Raw genomic sequence first — 16279 nt, 5'->3', positions numbered from 1 at the left:
ATCAAAAGAAAACCAAATCTTTCAGGTCTTCTGTGTTCTATCCTAAGGCTTTTTAGTCCTCAGTGTGTTCATAGTGCACTACTGAAACCAAAACAGAACTGGTCTTACGATGCCAGAAATCCCTAGCCTGGTAATGACTAGCCTGGTCCTCCTCCTTACAAAACATTCTTCTGTCTCCCAAGCAGTTACTTTGATAGTCTCGTATTCCTCCCCTGGTGAACCTGATTTGCCTGCCTGCAATCTCCAGCCCTGTCTTACCCTCCCCTAAGCTTTAGTGCATGGGAGAGGAACTATCCTGGAGCTAATCCTTTTTTTGTAAGTGACCATATTGTGTGTCTCCCTCTTCTCGCAGGCACCTCGCCCCCCCCACCACCAACAACAACCCCGCCCCCCTCTATTTCTGCTCCATTTAGATTAAGGAATAAATATGGGGACACAAATATATCCTTTTGTGCACAAATATATCACTATTCTAGGCCAGTCTTAACAGCAGCTCCGGGTGGGGGGTTATTCTGCACTACAACCCCACTCTCATAATTCCCATCAACACTATTGTAATGGGAATTCTACAGCAACAAAGGGAGAAATGATTCTCCTCTATCACAGCAGTGACTGGCATAATTGAAAATGGTGGTACAATGGAAGGAAAACTGCACCTGTTAGGGCCCCAATTTTGTAAACATACATATGCTTAATTTTAAGCACATTGTTATTCCAGGGGGAATTCTGCACCACTGCACATGCTCAGAATTTATGTCCCCCACAGATTTCTTTGCTTCCCCGCAGAAAAATGATTTTCTGACAGGGAAGCAAAGGGAAGCCACAAGAGTGGTCATGCAACATTCCCCTTCCCCCCCCCCCCAGCAGTATATTTTGGGTGCCCAAGGCAGCTGGCAGAGAGGTAAATCACTGTGGGGCAGGGGCTGGGGCAGGGGAAGACCCAGCTGGTGGCTCCTACTCTGCACCGGCTCAGCTGCTAGTCCCAGCTGGGTTTGGGAGGATGGGACTTCCTCTTCCCCTACACAGCATCTAGGGCCAGGTCAGACTCACCACCAGATTTCTCCCCAGGCTGCAGGAAGATCTGCAAATTCCACCCCTCCCCCACTTCCTGCACCCATTGCCCCTCAGCTGCAGGGGGAGGGATCACTATACAGGAGATGCTCCCCCATCCGCCCAACCCCCGTGCATCCAGACCCCCTCATACCCACACCTTCCCACCGAGCCTCCCCCCTCCCAGCATCCAGAACTCCCCCTTCCAAGCCCCACTCCCCTGCACCTGGACCACCCTGACGAGTCACCCGCAGCCAGCTCCCCACCCCACCGAGCTCCAACCAACTGCACCCGGCTCCACCAGCATCAGGACCCCTCCCACTGAACCCTCCATACCCAGACCCACCTGCCAAGCTCTACCCCCCCACACACACAGACACCCCACCCCCTTGCTGAGCTCCAACCACCTTCACCTGGACCCCCATGCAGAGTCCCATTACCGTTGCACCCAGAACACCCCCCCCCCCAACAAACCCTTGTGCATCCAGATCCCCTCGCACCTGGATTCGCCACTGAGCTGCCCGCACCCAGATTGCCCCACACAGAACCCTCTCAACCCACACCTGGATCCCCCCTCCATACTTGGATCCTGCTGGGCTGAGCCTGCCTGCCCACACCTGGCACAGAGGGGCAGGACCCTGGGGTGTTTCTGGGGCAAATCCAGTCCTTGCACTATCTCAGGGTTGGGTGCAGCCTCACTGCTGAGTCCATGTCCCAGGGGGAGCTGCAGAGTGATCTCCCACCTCTGTGCAGCCAGTGGCTTGTGCTCCCCAATGCCATGCTGGAGTCTCCACATTTATTTGACAAATAAAATTTGCAGAATTTTTAATTTTTTGGCACAAAATACCCTCAGGAGTAGCACATGTGTTTGCAGGGTCAAGACAGACTGCTAATTCCCATTTGTGCCCTATAATATACCTACACCTTTTTACAGAGAGAGGAGATAACACATTTGTACAACAAAGATCTGCCATTCTCCAATTAACCTTCAATAATCATGGGGAGCCCAGAGTTCCTTCTCCCTAGCCTCCATGCTGAACAAATAGACTGTAATCAATCATTTCTCTAGATTATCAACCTATGAATTTATTGTCTCCCAAAATGATCCAAGGCTACGTTAGATACTAAGGGCCAAATCCTGCAGACCTTGCTAAGGCAAAACGCCCACTGACTCAACAAGAGCTTTGTGCCTTGGCCTGGACAAAGGACTGAGGATCCTCTCTTATAGCCTTTCATGAACCACCTGGTTTGAGGTCAAGGCACACAGGAGTGAGCCGGGCTATTCACCTGTTTACTCCCTTCATAGAGCAGGTGGGTGAGGAGTCATCCAGGAGGGGCAGAGAATGGGCAAAGCCTTAGTTCCACTCCTTTAGCTACATTGGTCAGAGCAGATGAGCCAGCATGGCATAGGTAATAATTTACTGCTACTACAGACCAGGAGTAAATTACTAGCTCCCAGAAGCAAGGAGGAAATTGGAGGAGTGTCTCTGAATCATCATGCCTCCTGTTGTTATTCCTGTGTGGTACAGTGCACGTTCTATTTCTTGCCCAGAGCTGTGCCTAAGATCCACAATAAGGTCTGAGCCAAATCCTACAGTTGCATTCATGGCTGAAATATTTTATTTACTCTGAATAAGAGCTTGTGTATGTTCCTGAACTATGCTAAGTGTAACTGTCCTTTGAATTATTTGATTAACTGATGAGTCTATTTAACTACAAGAGTTACATAGCCTATGCAATGTTTTCTGACTTCTACAGAAGCTAGTGATTTGCAGCTAGTAGAATCACTGTGCACCGACACCCACTCTTAATGGACCACACCACACATTATGTCAATTAATAATTGGAAAGCATTGTTACCTGTGTTACCTTAAACTCAAGATCCTTTACAAATAGTAGAAATTTAACATCACAAGCCACCTCTTGAGAAACTGTGAACCTCATCAATTGTTGTAAGGAGTGAGTCCACAATACTCCCAACAGTTACCCATAAGCAAAGTGAAATAATATTGATAACTAGCCGCATTCTACGGAATAAGGCTAGGCAAGATGTAAACCTTGGAAAGTCAACCTCACCCTGGACCACTGCTGAACAGGCAGTTTCCTGCTTTGTGAAGCCATCCACAGAATAAGATGTGCAGCCCACTTCCCCAGTCATCTGCCCTTCAACTTTTTAATCACACCAGCAACAAATATCTAAGCCTGTCTGCCCTGGTGCCAAACTTGACTCACCCACTCCCTGTACCTAGTGACAAGCTCCTAGTCTCCCAACCCCCTTTATAGTTACAACTTCCTTTCTTCCCACTAGCCACATACACACACAAGTGCGTAGCCTATATGTTCTATCTAGATATTTAAATTAACCTGGGGTCTCTGAGCACCTGTTGAGGATCAGCAGGGGCACAGAGCCTATATCAAGACTAACAAGGAGTCCGGTGGCACCTTAAAGACTTACAGATTGCCACCGGACTCCTTGTTGTTTTTGTGGATACAGACTACCACGGCTACCCCCTGATACTTGACACTATATCAAGACTGGGTTTGGAACCATAATTGAGAACTTCCTTACATCTAAGTGATGAAGGCTGGGATTTCCAAAGGGGCTTAGGAAAGCTAGGTGACCAAATTCCATTGCAAGTCAATTGAGATTGGGGGCTTAATTCCCTGAGGCAATTTTGAAAACCCCAGCCTAAATTCACAGATGTGCATGCAAGTGAATTTAACTTCACAGGAGAGGAATACATTCTCAACCTTAATCATGCATTAAAGTTCTTGCTGTTTTTAAACTTGAGGAATATTACCCTCTATGGGCAGCACACACCCTTGTGACAGTGTTTTGAGTCTGTAAAATGTTACCCTTACAGGAAGTACACACCAAGGTCAGCTTTTGTCATTGAGAAAAAAAATAATAATCTACCCATCAGTCATGCGTCAGTCTTCACTGCTCTGTGACACTGACAGAGTATGACTGTTTGCGTTAGTTGCGAGAGATTCACTCCCTGTTGCTGACATCTTCACCCAGTGCTGTACCATGGTCCTCTGCTAGAGCAAGCTGTTCCAGAACACTCAGACTGGCTGTTTCGCTTTTAAAAGCTTTCTGAGGATATTTCTGCAGACTGAAACGTAACGATTTGAGGCAGGAATCTGCAGCCTCCAGGATGGGATGGGGGAATAGGGAAGGACTATCACGAACATCATTCCAAGTAAACCACTTTAATTAGGTTAAGAAAGGAAAACTCCCCAAACATCAATTTGAGGATTACTTAGTTTATCCCCTAAAGAATTTGAAACACAAAGAGAAAGATGGGAAGCACCCAAAAATCAGGAAGAGCTTTTCATCTTGAAGATCTCTCTCTTTCGACACAACTGAGACAGAGGGGATGCAGTTTGAGCTATTAGGTTTTTGAATACTGGAAAAACAATGCTTTTGAACTACTTGTTCATTGGGAGATTTTCAGGTTGGTTTCAGTAGCACTAGAGTCAACTTTGATTTATAGGTACCCACACCCAGAGGCTATGCAATAAACTAAAAATATATGTTGTAAGAAACAGGCAACATGCACAGTTAGATACCAGAGTGGAAACAAAGCCTGAAGGAAAAATATAATGCAGCTAATACAAAAAAACCCCTAAAACTAAGACAAGTCCTGAGCCTACCACTAAAGAATACATCTTAATGTACTTTCATGATAATTGAGGGGATGAGTATACCATAGCTTCATGCCTGAACAAGGAAGGCCCTGCACTTCATCTTCTCAACATGATCTCTTTTGGAAGATTCAGTAACTCCAATCTGCCATTTGAGACTGCCACAAAAATAAAGAATCACATAAGAGAAAGCTGGTGCCAGCTGCTATTATGGATGCCAGACTCTGACGAATCTCCAATATCCACCAGACCTCAGCTACTGAGTTGTGCCCATCTACCAAGAGCAGTGTCAATGGAGAAAAAAGAACACCGCCCTCAAGAATAGCACCGAGAGCTCTCCTGAGCCATTTGATTCCACTCAATAGCACAACACAAACTAAGGGTCGCTGTCCATTCCTACTTCACAGGACTCCATGGAATTGAAGATGTCCACTAAGTGAAGGAGATACACCCAAATCTACTTTCAACATAAGACTGAGCCATGGCAAACTTTGCTGGCACATCAATGCTGCACAGCACCTGTATTTACACTAACAGGCAGGTGAACACCAGATCCTACTGGGGTATCATCAGAAAGGAGAAGAAGCCTAGCTTGTTCCCCTAATGGATATCAAGGATGGAGTGGCTGTTCAGCAAACCCCCAGGACATTTACATTCGTCTTATTTTACGCAAATTTCGCTCATCTGCATTTTCTCCATTACTTTTGTAGGTAGAGGTATCCAAAAAGTCAGTATCTGATATTTAGAACTTTTTCTAGCTGTTCATAGCAGTTAAAAGAAATTCTTATTATAGAAGAGTGAACTATGACAGGCCCAAATCCCCACTGGCTACACATCAACGTTCACATACCATCTAGAAGCACTGCAATCACTGCAAAGGCTGCTGCTCCCATGAGAAAGGCAGGAAGGATGCTCTGTTCTTTCCTCTATCTCTTCTTTGCTAAAACAATCTCACTACCCAGTGTCCTTAATTGTGCATACCCCCCAAATCCTGATTAGTGAGCAAGTCTAAAATTCAGAGGCCTGTTTGCCAAACATGCATCACTACTAAGAACTCAAAAATTGTTTTCATTTTATTGAAAGGGACTTGGAAGGAGGCCGGGGTAGAAACCCAAGAACGAAAGTCCACGAGTTAAAGCTCTCCTCACTGATGTTCAGTGCACAAATCTGGAAAATGTGGGTAAATTTTCCCATTTATTTATACAGCATAAGTTGTCCAGAATATTTTTATATTCTGATGCATAGTTGGAATATAGTTATGCTTCATTTACTGGAATCGAGTGAATGAGGCTATGGTATTTATGTCATGTTTACAGATATGTTAAAGGGCTAAAATGCTGGTTAGTACCAAAGTGGTTCTGGCTCCTAACACATTCTTTTGTTAAATAGCCCACTTGTATGTACAAATCCTGCAGCATTTTGCCCATTAAATATATACTTCATAAACCTCAGCGCTTTACACCTCAATCCTGGAATTTTTTATTACTTCTTGTAATTGGTGGAATAAATGATAGGCGGCAGCCAAACCTAAGACTGCTCACAGTAAGCTTACACAGAGGTCCTGATGTCTTCTGTGCTCTCTGAGGACTTTTTCAAATATATTATTTGTTTTGCAGGAGAACCTGGAGTCCCCCACCAAGAACAGGGCCCCATTGTGCTAGGTACTGTACAGAACACATAGTAGGAGATAATCCCTGCCACAAAGAGCTTACAATTGAAACAGACAAGGGAGACAAGGGTGGGAGGAGAAACAGAGGCACAGAGGGGTGCAGTGACTTGTCTAAGGTCACATAGCAGATCAGTCGCCAAAATGGGATTAGAACCCACATCTCCTTACTTCTACTCCATTGCCCCATCCACTGGACCATGCTGCCTCCTCATCAGGCCATCAATATTCAGGTGAAACTATTTTGTAGCATCTTATCTTTATTCCAGAATTACTTTTCCTTAAGAAGAACTACACTATGCACACATGAGATAACAGATGCTGTTGGACTATTATTCTGTTTTACTGGAATCCATTAGATTTTAACCATGTTTATGTATCACTGTTTCATCTAGCATCATTAATTAAGCTTCCCTACTTTAATAACAAAGTAGAATATGCTTGCCCAAGCCTGGAAAATGCCTCTCACTTTAAATGTAATTTTAAGGAATTGCCACACATATTTGGGAAGCAGCAGTACTTTAAAGCACAGTCATTAAGAAGTTTTGGGAGAAGGGGCGTTAAGTCATGCTATACAACTACTGCAGTTGCCACCAATTCCGAAGTCTAATTTAAACAATCTCGGTCACCCAAGTGACCACTAAGACTCGCACAGTACTCCTCGATCATCGACAGGGAAACCTCTTCAGTGGAAATTCTTCAAACCACAATTCCAAGGAATTGTTTTCAGAGGAATGTGGAATGTAAAATGAAACTTGGTAAGATACACATCTTCTCAGTATGATTTGAACATTAAGTTGAAACCTAAGCCAAAGAATAATTTCAGGCACCATGCTGTTGGTTTTATTTGAAGGATGCTCTCCTTATTTGATTCTCTGGTTCTTAACACAAAGCTCCTTAATGCAACTTTTCAATTCCATTCCCCACCCTCCTCAGACATACATCCCTCAAGATGTTACACCCGATATCTTACTAAAAGGTACCTTGGGAGAAACTTCAAACAAAAACTGGTCAAGTCCCTCTTTGGCATACAGCAGTTCTTGCGTACTCTGGTTTTGGGTAAAAACCCACTGAAATCTATGTACAGGAGAAACATGTTGCTACAGAAAACTCATTCCTTTATTTTTAGCATTTGTATCTTTTCACTGAATAAAATAAGCCATGTATAATGCCTATAATTGAGTGTATCTTTGGTATTTGATTGTAAGTGTAGAGAAGAAAATACTGTAGTACAAGTACTGTATATCAAAGTGACTAAGTTAGCTTTTTTACGTAAACGCTAAGGCTTGTAATTTTCTGTCCGAGATATATCACTAAGTATTGTACTACCGATCATATTACTGCTCTGTACAGAGATAAGAGGAAAAGTATTCTCCCAGCCCTCAGATACCACAGTGACAGGCACTTAAACTAGAAAGACAGAGTTTTGTACAGCAGATGAGGTTGTACCACATATTTTTAAGACAGCAAAACAAGAAAAATACTATGTTAGTATAATACAGTTGACACAGATCCACACCTGCAAGAAAATTTGCTTTTAAAATTATAACTGTATTACAGGGCTTTGGTATTGCACTACACATTGTCCCCTCTCAGAGGGCCCTACATCACGGGACAATATCCCCTAACCCAGACAGTCCTCATCTATATTGCAATCTATTTATAAAGGGCACCTGGTACACCACATAACCTTAACTGCACACATGACAACCCAATAATGCTATAATATATTTGCATGAATATTGTGGCACTCATTTATGTAGGACCACACATGCTGCATAGATGAGACACAACCAGAGAAGAATAAGGGTTCAGCCTTGTTTGGGTGCATAGTTGCTTTGGTGGGTTTATGTCCAAAACTTAATGCTGTTCCATTAATTTATGATAAAGGATGTTCAGGGGCATGGAGACAGTGACAACATGGGCTCTATTCTACCTCCACCAAAGTCAATGGCCAAATTCCCATTAACTTCAATGGGAGCAGACTGGGCCCCATGTCAAGATGAAAATCAAAATGAAACTATAACTTGCATTGGCAACAATAAAATCATCCCATTCTCACTGAAAAAGAAATGACACCATCACATAGGATAATAAGAGTTCTTGCATTCTTAGATTATAAAATCTTTGGAACAAGGACTATGTTTACCTTTAAATTTGTACAGCACCTAACACAACAGGGCCCCCAAACCCAACTGGATGTTACTTAGCATCTAGAAGCCACAGTCATGGATCATGACTCCACTGTGCTAGACACTGTACAAACACAGGGGGAAAAAAGACATTCATTGCACCAAACTACTGTAATGCCCATAAGATAATTCATACTAAATAATAATTATAGCTCCCCTCTTTTCCATTACCAAGAAACTTGAACTTAATGTACCACCTTCCAGGCCTTTCACAATTCTGTTCTTCCCTTCTTATCTGTTCTTGTCTCTTATCAATTCCCAAACTCCGCTCCACCAATAATGCCAGGTTTGACTGTCTACTTCTCCCACAGCCATCTTCACATCTTCTTTCACCCTGCTCCCAGGCATGGACCTTCCTCCCTGAACTGATCCATAAGACCACTCCTTTAAATAGCTCCTCCAACGACACTTCTTCTGTGACAACTACAAGAAACTGGCCAATTCATAATGTTGAGGGGTTGCCAAGTACAGCTGATGTATATTAATTTTAAACAAAACCACACCTTTGATTGTATGTTGCTTGTCTTCTTAGGCCCTGATCCTGCACTGTGATCAGTATGTGCCCACATGGAGCCCCACTCAAGTCAATCAGACTCCACACAATTTCAGGGATCTGCTCACATGCAATAGCTTACATGGTTAGGGCCTTTGGAGCAGGCACTAACTCTACCTGTGAGCATGGACGGTACCAACACATTGTTGGTGCTACTGGAATACATATAATCAGTAATACTACAGAATGATAAAGGCATAAAAGTTTGTTCTAAATATGATCTTGAATATGCAACAATGTCCTTTTAAACATGTTTTTGTAAAGTATTTTCAACAATAAAGTACAGCACACACCTCAACTGTATTAATATTAATTCTAATCTATTGTGTTATACTGAATTTGTTTACCTAAAGTTGAACAATCATGTCAACCTCTGTTAGTGTGATTGCATAACAAACTACATTAGACTTGAACAACTAAGCTACTCTCTCTCCAGGAAAGATATATAGAAGTTGCTCACTTTTAGTAACACTATTCTTTTAAATTCAGTATGCAACACAATGATATTACGCAGAACAAAAGCAAAATTTTAGCACAAAGTAAATGCTTTCATAATTATGTACCGTACAAAACATGACACGGTGTGCAGATGCTGTGTAATAACCTCACACCCAGTGTACACTGTAAGGCACAACATAAAGCAGAATGTTTTCAACCACTGAACATTATTGCATAATAAAAGCACATCCTGTTGTATCTTGTTCCAACTATACAACAAGGATTTTCAAAATAAATGATTGCCCATATAAAAACAAAAACCATAATTTACACATCATGTCAGCTAAAAATGTATCATTCATGTGTTTGACATCACAGGTGTAAATTACAGCTTTATACCAATGCAAAATTCCTTTGGCTTTCCCACCCCAGAATGAGCATGACTGCCATTTCTGACACTTTTCATCCATGTCTGTGCCTTTTGGAAATAAACAGACACAGTAAATACCTCCCAAGATATACTCTATGTTTAAATGCTGTTCAATCAATGGCAGAGCAGTGAAAAGGTTTTTTTAATATCATAATGAAGTATTAATTAAAATAAACACCAAAACCAAACGCAACAAACATAATTTGGGGTCCCCTAACATAAGAAAGTGCAATAGCAAGGCTATAGTGCTCTGGGCTTCTAGTTACCCCTAGTTCACCAGTCCACATCTAGGTCAGTAGAAGCCAAGAGTCATTACTAGGGGCCTATACAAAAACAGCTGTTTGCCTCAGTCTAGTTTCTAATGCACAAACATTCACATAACAAAAGTCATCATCATGACTGACACCCTTACTGGCAGCCTCAGCAGAGAAGCAAAGGACTGGACAGACATAAGCAAACTACCCTCTAACCCAGTGGTTTACAACATATTTACCATTGTGGGCCACATATTCAGCGCTCTATGTGTTATGTGGGCTACATCCACATAATATATTTACTACCTGTATGGCCCGGAGGATGTCACACGGGCCGCAGCTGTATGCTGTTTTGGCCACAAGCAGCCCACGAGTTGAGAACTACTGCTCTAACCTGTAGAGGTGATCCGTTTAAGTATTGTTGGGGCTCCAAAGGAAAGGTGGCCAACTCTAGCTCTGCCCCAGGCAAACTGGCAAATATCCACTCCTACCAGCCTGCAGTCACCCTTGTAGATAGTTACTGATTATTCTGCTGCCCCTAATATTTTGTTGCCCCCAAGGGAACTGCCTTCTCTGCCTCTATAGCAGAACCAACTCTATGGGGGGAATAAAGGGGAGGCTGCATTACTTCTGTCCATGTTGACTCCCCCTCTACAAATCAACAGAAAACTGTCTCCAGAATCGTTAGCCAGCGCTAAACTGACCATTGCAATGTATATTAGGAGTCTGACATCACATCAGGGTAAGCACAGTCTGACATCTACAGTTAAGTCAGTGATGGTGTAAGTGCTGGCTGCGTTACAGCCGTTGGATGTTGCAATGCATTTTCTGTTAAACACTAAAAATGATATTTTTTTTAAAAAATCGTTATGGAGGGCCTCTCCCTGGACATCCATTCCTTATGAGGATAAGAAATCTCCAGCCAATTATTTATACCGTCTAACTCGTGTGATCTGAGAACAATCCACAGAACATTAGTGTCTTACTTTAGATATTAATGTCCATTTCAGCTACACATGCTATGGTCAGCTCCTTTAAGAATGGGTTGTAAAGCAATCTAGGTTAAAAACGGACACAAAACCAGCTAAATGCAGAGGAGAGGAACACCCAAACCCCTGAATCCTCTCTCTGGAGCAGGGGCACTTTGCAAACTGCAGAGGAGGAATGAAATCTGTTCCAGCCAGCCTACCTAGCAGGGATATGAATAATACATGGAGGGAAGAGGAATCTCAGAGGCACAGGAATGAGCACATAATAGGTCAGCCTTTGGGGGGAGGATAAGGCAAAGGGGGATCCCCCAGCTCCTACACCCACAGGCGGCTGCAGGGAGCGGAATCGCCCTGGAAACTCGGCTTGGGGAGGTGGGCGGGTTCCACCGCTTCAGCTCGCAAAGGGCAGCGGCAAATGCGATGGCCAGGCCTCCGAGGGGCTGCGGGAGGCGGCGGAGGCAGCATCTCTGCCCCCTTCCCCAGCAGCTCGGCACCCGGCGGCCGCTCCAGCGCCTCCCCGCTCCCCACGGTGCAGGCCTCCCCACCAGGCCCCCGGGGGAGGCTCCGCCGCAACTAGCTCCCGACGCAGGGAAGCGGGGAGACGGGGCAACACTCACCTCAGGGGCCGCCGAGCCCCTCCGCCTCCTGCCGGGTCGGCTGGGGCAGGTCCCCCAGTCCCAGGGCGGCGGGAGGGCCGGGCCGGGCGACGAGCAGCTACAACTCCGTGAGACGGCTCCGTGGGGCGCTCCCGGCGGCGGCAGCGGAGCGGCCTCTCCGGGTAGCAGGGGGAGGGACCGAGCGGGGAAGGGGAGGGACAGAGAGGGCGCGCTCCGCCCGGTCAGGCAGGGGCGGGGAGAGAGAGGGAATTAAGAGACAGGGATGGAGGGAGAGGGAAGGGGCAGGAAGAGGCCTGGCTGAAGGAGGGGGGGGGAGAGCGAAACGGGGGGAAATGTGTTGTCCCCGCCCTTCTTCTCTTGCTTGCTGCCCCTCTGCCTCCTTCCCTCTCCCTGGCTCCCTCCTTTCCCGCCCAATATCTCCTTGTGCCCCCGACCCTGGCTGTGCCCTGGGGCAGCACTAGGGGAAATGGGATGAACTTAGGAACAAAGGCAGAGAACGCTCCAGAAGAACGTCCCGACGAGGCTGTGGCATGATCTCCCAAGGGAAATGGAAGGAACCCCAGTGTCTGGGGTGTTTAAAACTAGAAGGGACTCTGGAAAGCGTACGGTGAGAGCCAGGCTTTAAACTGGCTGCAAAGAGATGAAACTACCTGAAAGGCAGTGCTGCGGTCTAGTGACTAGGGCACTGAAGTAGGACTCGGGAGATGGGGTGCTGGAACGAGGGGCGCTGGGAGTGCAGTAGCATCCCCTGACTTTAAGTGGTTTCCATCAGATAATGGGTTTACAGTTTTGTTCAATGGCTTTCAGCACCCCCACTATAAAAATTGTTCCAACACCGCTGAAACTGGGGATTTATTCCCAGCTTTGTTGGGTGACCTTGGGCAAGTCACTTCATCTCTCTGTGCCTTGGGTTTCCTTCCCACCCTTTGTCTGTTTTGTGTCCTTCCACTGTAAACTTTTCAAGGGAGGGCCTCTCTGATTATAAATATGTACAGTGCCTAACGCAGTGGCTTTCCACCTGTCCAGACTGCTGTACCCCTTTCAGGAGTCTGATTTGTCTTGCATACCTGAAGTTTCAACTCACTTTAAAATGACTTGCTTACAAAATAAGACATAAAAATACAAAAGTGTCACAGCAGACTACTATTGAAAAATTGCTTACTTTCTCATTTTTACCATATAATTATAAAATAAATTGATTGGAATATAAATATCATACTTACATGTATATTACATACATAGTATACAGAGCAGTATAAACAAGTCATTGTCTGTATGAAATTTTAGTTTGTACTGAGTTGGCTAGTGCTTTTTATGTAGCCTGTTGTAAAACTAGACAAACATCTAGATGAATTGATGTACCCCATGGAAGACATCTGTGTACCCCCAGGGGTACATGTACCCCTGGTTGAGAACCAGTGGCCTAGCACACTGAGGCCTTGATCTCTGTTGGAAGGGGTCTAGGTGATCATGAAATATAAACATTGCAGTAATGGACAAATAATGCTTCTTAGCCTTTGTATCTGGATAATACCGAAATTAGAGGAAGGAGAACATCAGTTGGATGTTGCTACTAAAATGATCAGCAGTGAATTACTATTAATAATTCTCAGTGCTTTTAATCTTTAGATCTCAAAACTCTCAGAAAGTGATGAAATTTCTACCTCTTCCTGAGTGGGGTAAACTTTAAAGAACACATGAGTGTGCTGTGCCCTCTACCCCATCAGATACCAGGACCAATTCACAGTCCTTGTCATAGTCTTTAAAGCTCTTGTAATGGGCCTGAACCAGGTTATTTGAATGACTGCCTTGTCATTTGCAACCTCTCCTCCCTGAGACAACTGTGATCATCAGGGATAGAGATACTCCATTTGCCCACTGTGAGACTGTCAGGAGCTGGAAGCAATGCATATCTAGTGGGAGGTCCTACATAGTGGAATGCTCTTTTGGCGAGTGCACTCTGATTTAACCATTTTCACAGTCCAATGCCAAACGCATCTTTTTTCATTTGCAAAAGCCAGCCAGCAATAGGAGGGGTGATGGAAATTACGTAAAAAACCCCACATGAAACATCGAGCAAAATCCAAATGATGAATCTCCAGAAATGGGAAATCAGAGTTCTTATCCGCTCTTATTTGACTATGTTCAGCGCTTATATACTACAGTGATTGGTTCTCTATAAACAGCTCAGATGGGAAAATGGCACTATTATGTTTCAGAGTCAAGGTTCTATTGAGATGAAGGGGGCAATTCATGACTCTCAGATTTAAACATTAGAATTTTTATAGACATACAGGCCCATCTAAATAGGTAAAAAGTAATTGCTATCAAATGTAGGGTGTAATACCTTCAAAATACTGCACAGAGCAGTAAATATGTTAGAACCATTGATTAGTTGCATCACCACAGAGAAAATCATTAGCTCATATTCAGCTGCAACAGTGTATTGTTTTTCCCCTCCAGTGTGGACAGGAAGTCACAGGCACTGTAGTTGCACCTGTACAACCAGTCCTCCCAGGTTCCTTTCAGAGTGCTGCATTCTCTGGTAGAGTAATGGTGTCTAGAGTGCACTGAGCATGGACATGCCAATATGGGTGTTCCAAAACCCAAGTTACTGCACATACAAGCAGCACAACCAGCAATTTAATATAATTACTATCCCTGCAGTGGTACACTTGCCTAATGTAAACAGGCCCAACAAGACTGAATGGCATTGATTCACACTTGGAGGGTTTTCTTTACAGCAAGAAGGGCTACGGATTTAGTGATTTTTAAATGACAACAAATTCTGCAGAAACTGCTGGGGGCCACCAGAGAAGCACTGGAACACCAAAGTGACCTGATCCTGCTCACTTCCATCCCTGGGTTAGAAGGGAAGAACAGCAAGCAGATATCAGTCTGCTCAGGACACTCAGGATGGCATGGAAAGAGACTCACTGGTTTCTTAATATGGAGATAAACCTATCTCATAGAACTGGAAGGGACCTTGCAAGATCATCAAGTCCAGCCCCCTGCCTTCACTAGCAGGACCAAGTACTGATTTTGCCCCAGATCCCTAAGTGGCCCCCTCAAGGATTGAAGTCACAACCATGGGTTTAGCAGGCCAATGCTCAAACCACTGAGCTATCCCTCCCCCAATATGCAATCACTCATACACTAAAGGGGCTCGGGAGAGAAGGATACAGACCTTTTCTCTGCTTAGTCACTGCTTGTGGTGGGAGAAACAAGACAGACTGAGTGACTGACTGGCACACGCAGCCTGACCTGGATAACAGGCAGCAAAGGCACAGCTGTGCTGCTGGAGCTGCCTCTGGCTACTGCCCAGTTCAGGCATTACAAACAAGCCTGTCTCCTCTCTATCAGCACTGTCTGCACAGTGAATGAATCATCCAGAAGGGAGAGAGAGAGATTGTCTCCTTCTGAGACAGGATTGGCAAGGGAGGCACAGGGCTGCCATTTGAGGAATAAATGCATCCCCACATTTATGCATAGTGAAGCTTGTGTTGAAAAGGAGGCATCTTGACAGGGACAGGCAGTGCTTTAGTTGTAAGAGGGGGAAGCAAAAAAAAATCCTCCTCTAGGCTCCCACCCCTCTAAACTATCTATCCCATGGCTCTAGATGTTGAGTAACTTTTTAGCCCGCAAGGGGACTGTATTTCCTCCACTCCTTTCTGCATGTATTTTGTGGTTTGCATTACTGTTTGCTACATATATTATGACACATTATTTACCTTGGTCCACAGCTTTGAGACTTTTCTATGCGGCTTCCTCCCTCTAGGAATTTCACAAATAAATCACTGGTGATAGGTAATAGTTAGATGGCATAATAATATATTTTTACTTACAAAATGCTCTAACCCAGAGGCATCTGAATACTGCAGACTGACTACACAGCATATTCTGCTTATATGATACTGAAATTTTGAAATAGTCACATCACAGGATGCTGAAAGAGATGATTTAATTAAGAGTGGATCCTTAATTAAAAATGAAAAGCCTCAATAACCACCCATTAAACAATAGTAAAGTTGTTTCTAAAAACACACCCTACTTTTTTGTTCCATGCAAAAGTAATTTAAAAGGATCATGTAAAGTAATTGTGCAGTTTTTATAGCATCTTCTGAAAATATGTTCCCACTAATTAATTTGTCCTTTTCTCTTGACTTTTTAAAATGAAATTGAAATTAACATTGCCACTTTGGTTTTTAACTACTTCATTCAAACTGTGTCTTACGGTGTGTCAAGGCAGCTAGGTTTGTGCATCAGGGATAAAAGCAGCTCAGCAATGGGATCACATCAGGCCAAAATGTCATTACTTGGTCTCTGATTTTGCATGCACCAGCATTTGTGTGTGCAGTTTGGTCACTTACAAGGGCAATTCTGTGCACAAAAGATAGAGGCCCAAGTTATCCCCCCAAGATCTGTAACTTCAGGGAACCCTT

General features: G+C 44.2%; 1 protein-coding gene across 2 annotated transcripts in view; it reads right to left on the bottom strand.

Annotated features, from left to right (window-relative positions):
• Positions 1–11990, bottom strand: part of LOC112103417 (uncharacterized protein C1orf21) — a 197646-nt gene extending 185656 nt beyond the window's left edge. For both annotated transcript variants that reach the window (XM_024195153.1, XM_024195152.1), the window contains exon 1: positions 11838–11990. The gene's annotated coding sequence lies outside the window, so the exon portion shown is untranslated. The remainder of the gene's footprint in view (positions 1–11837) is intronic.
• Positions 11991–16279: the final 4289 nt, after the last annotated feature.

This window comes from Terrapene carolina, unplaced genomic scaffold (assembly GCF_002925995.2).
Source record: "Terrapene carolina triunguis isolate 2854851 unplaced genomic scaffold, T_m_triunguis-2.0 Scaffold210, whole genome shotgun sequence".
Classification (NCBI taxonomy): domain Eukaryota; kingdom Metazoa; phylum Chordata; order Testudines; family Emydidae; genus Terrapene; species Terrapene triunguis.
Note: the sequence above shows the minus strand (reverse complement) of the source record. Positions and strands in the feature narration are given on the sequence as shown.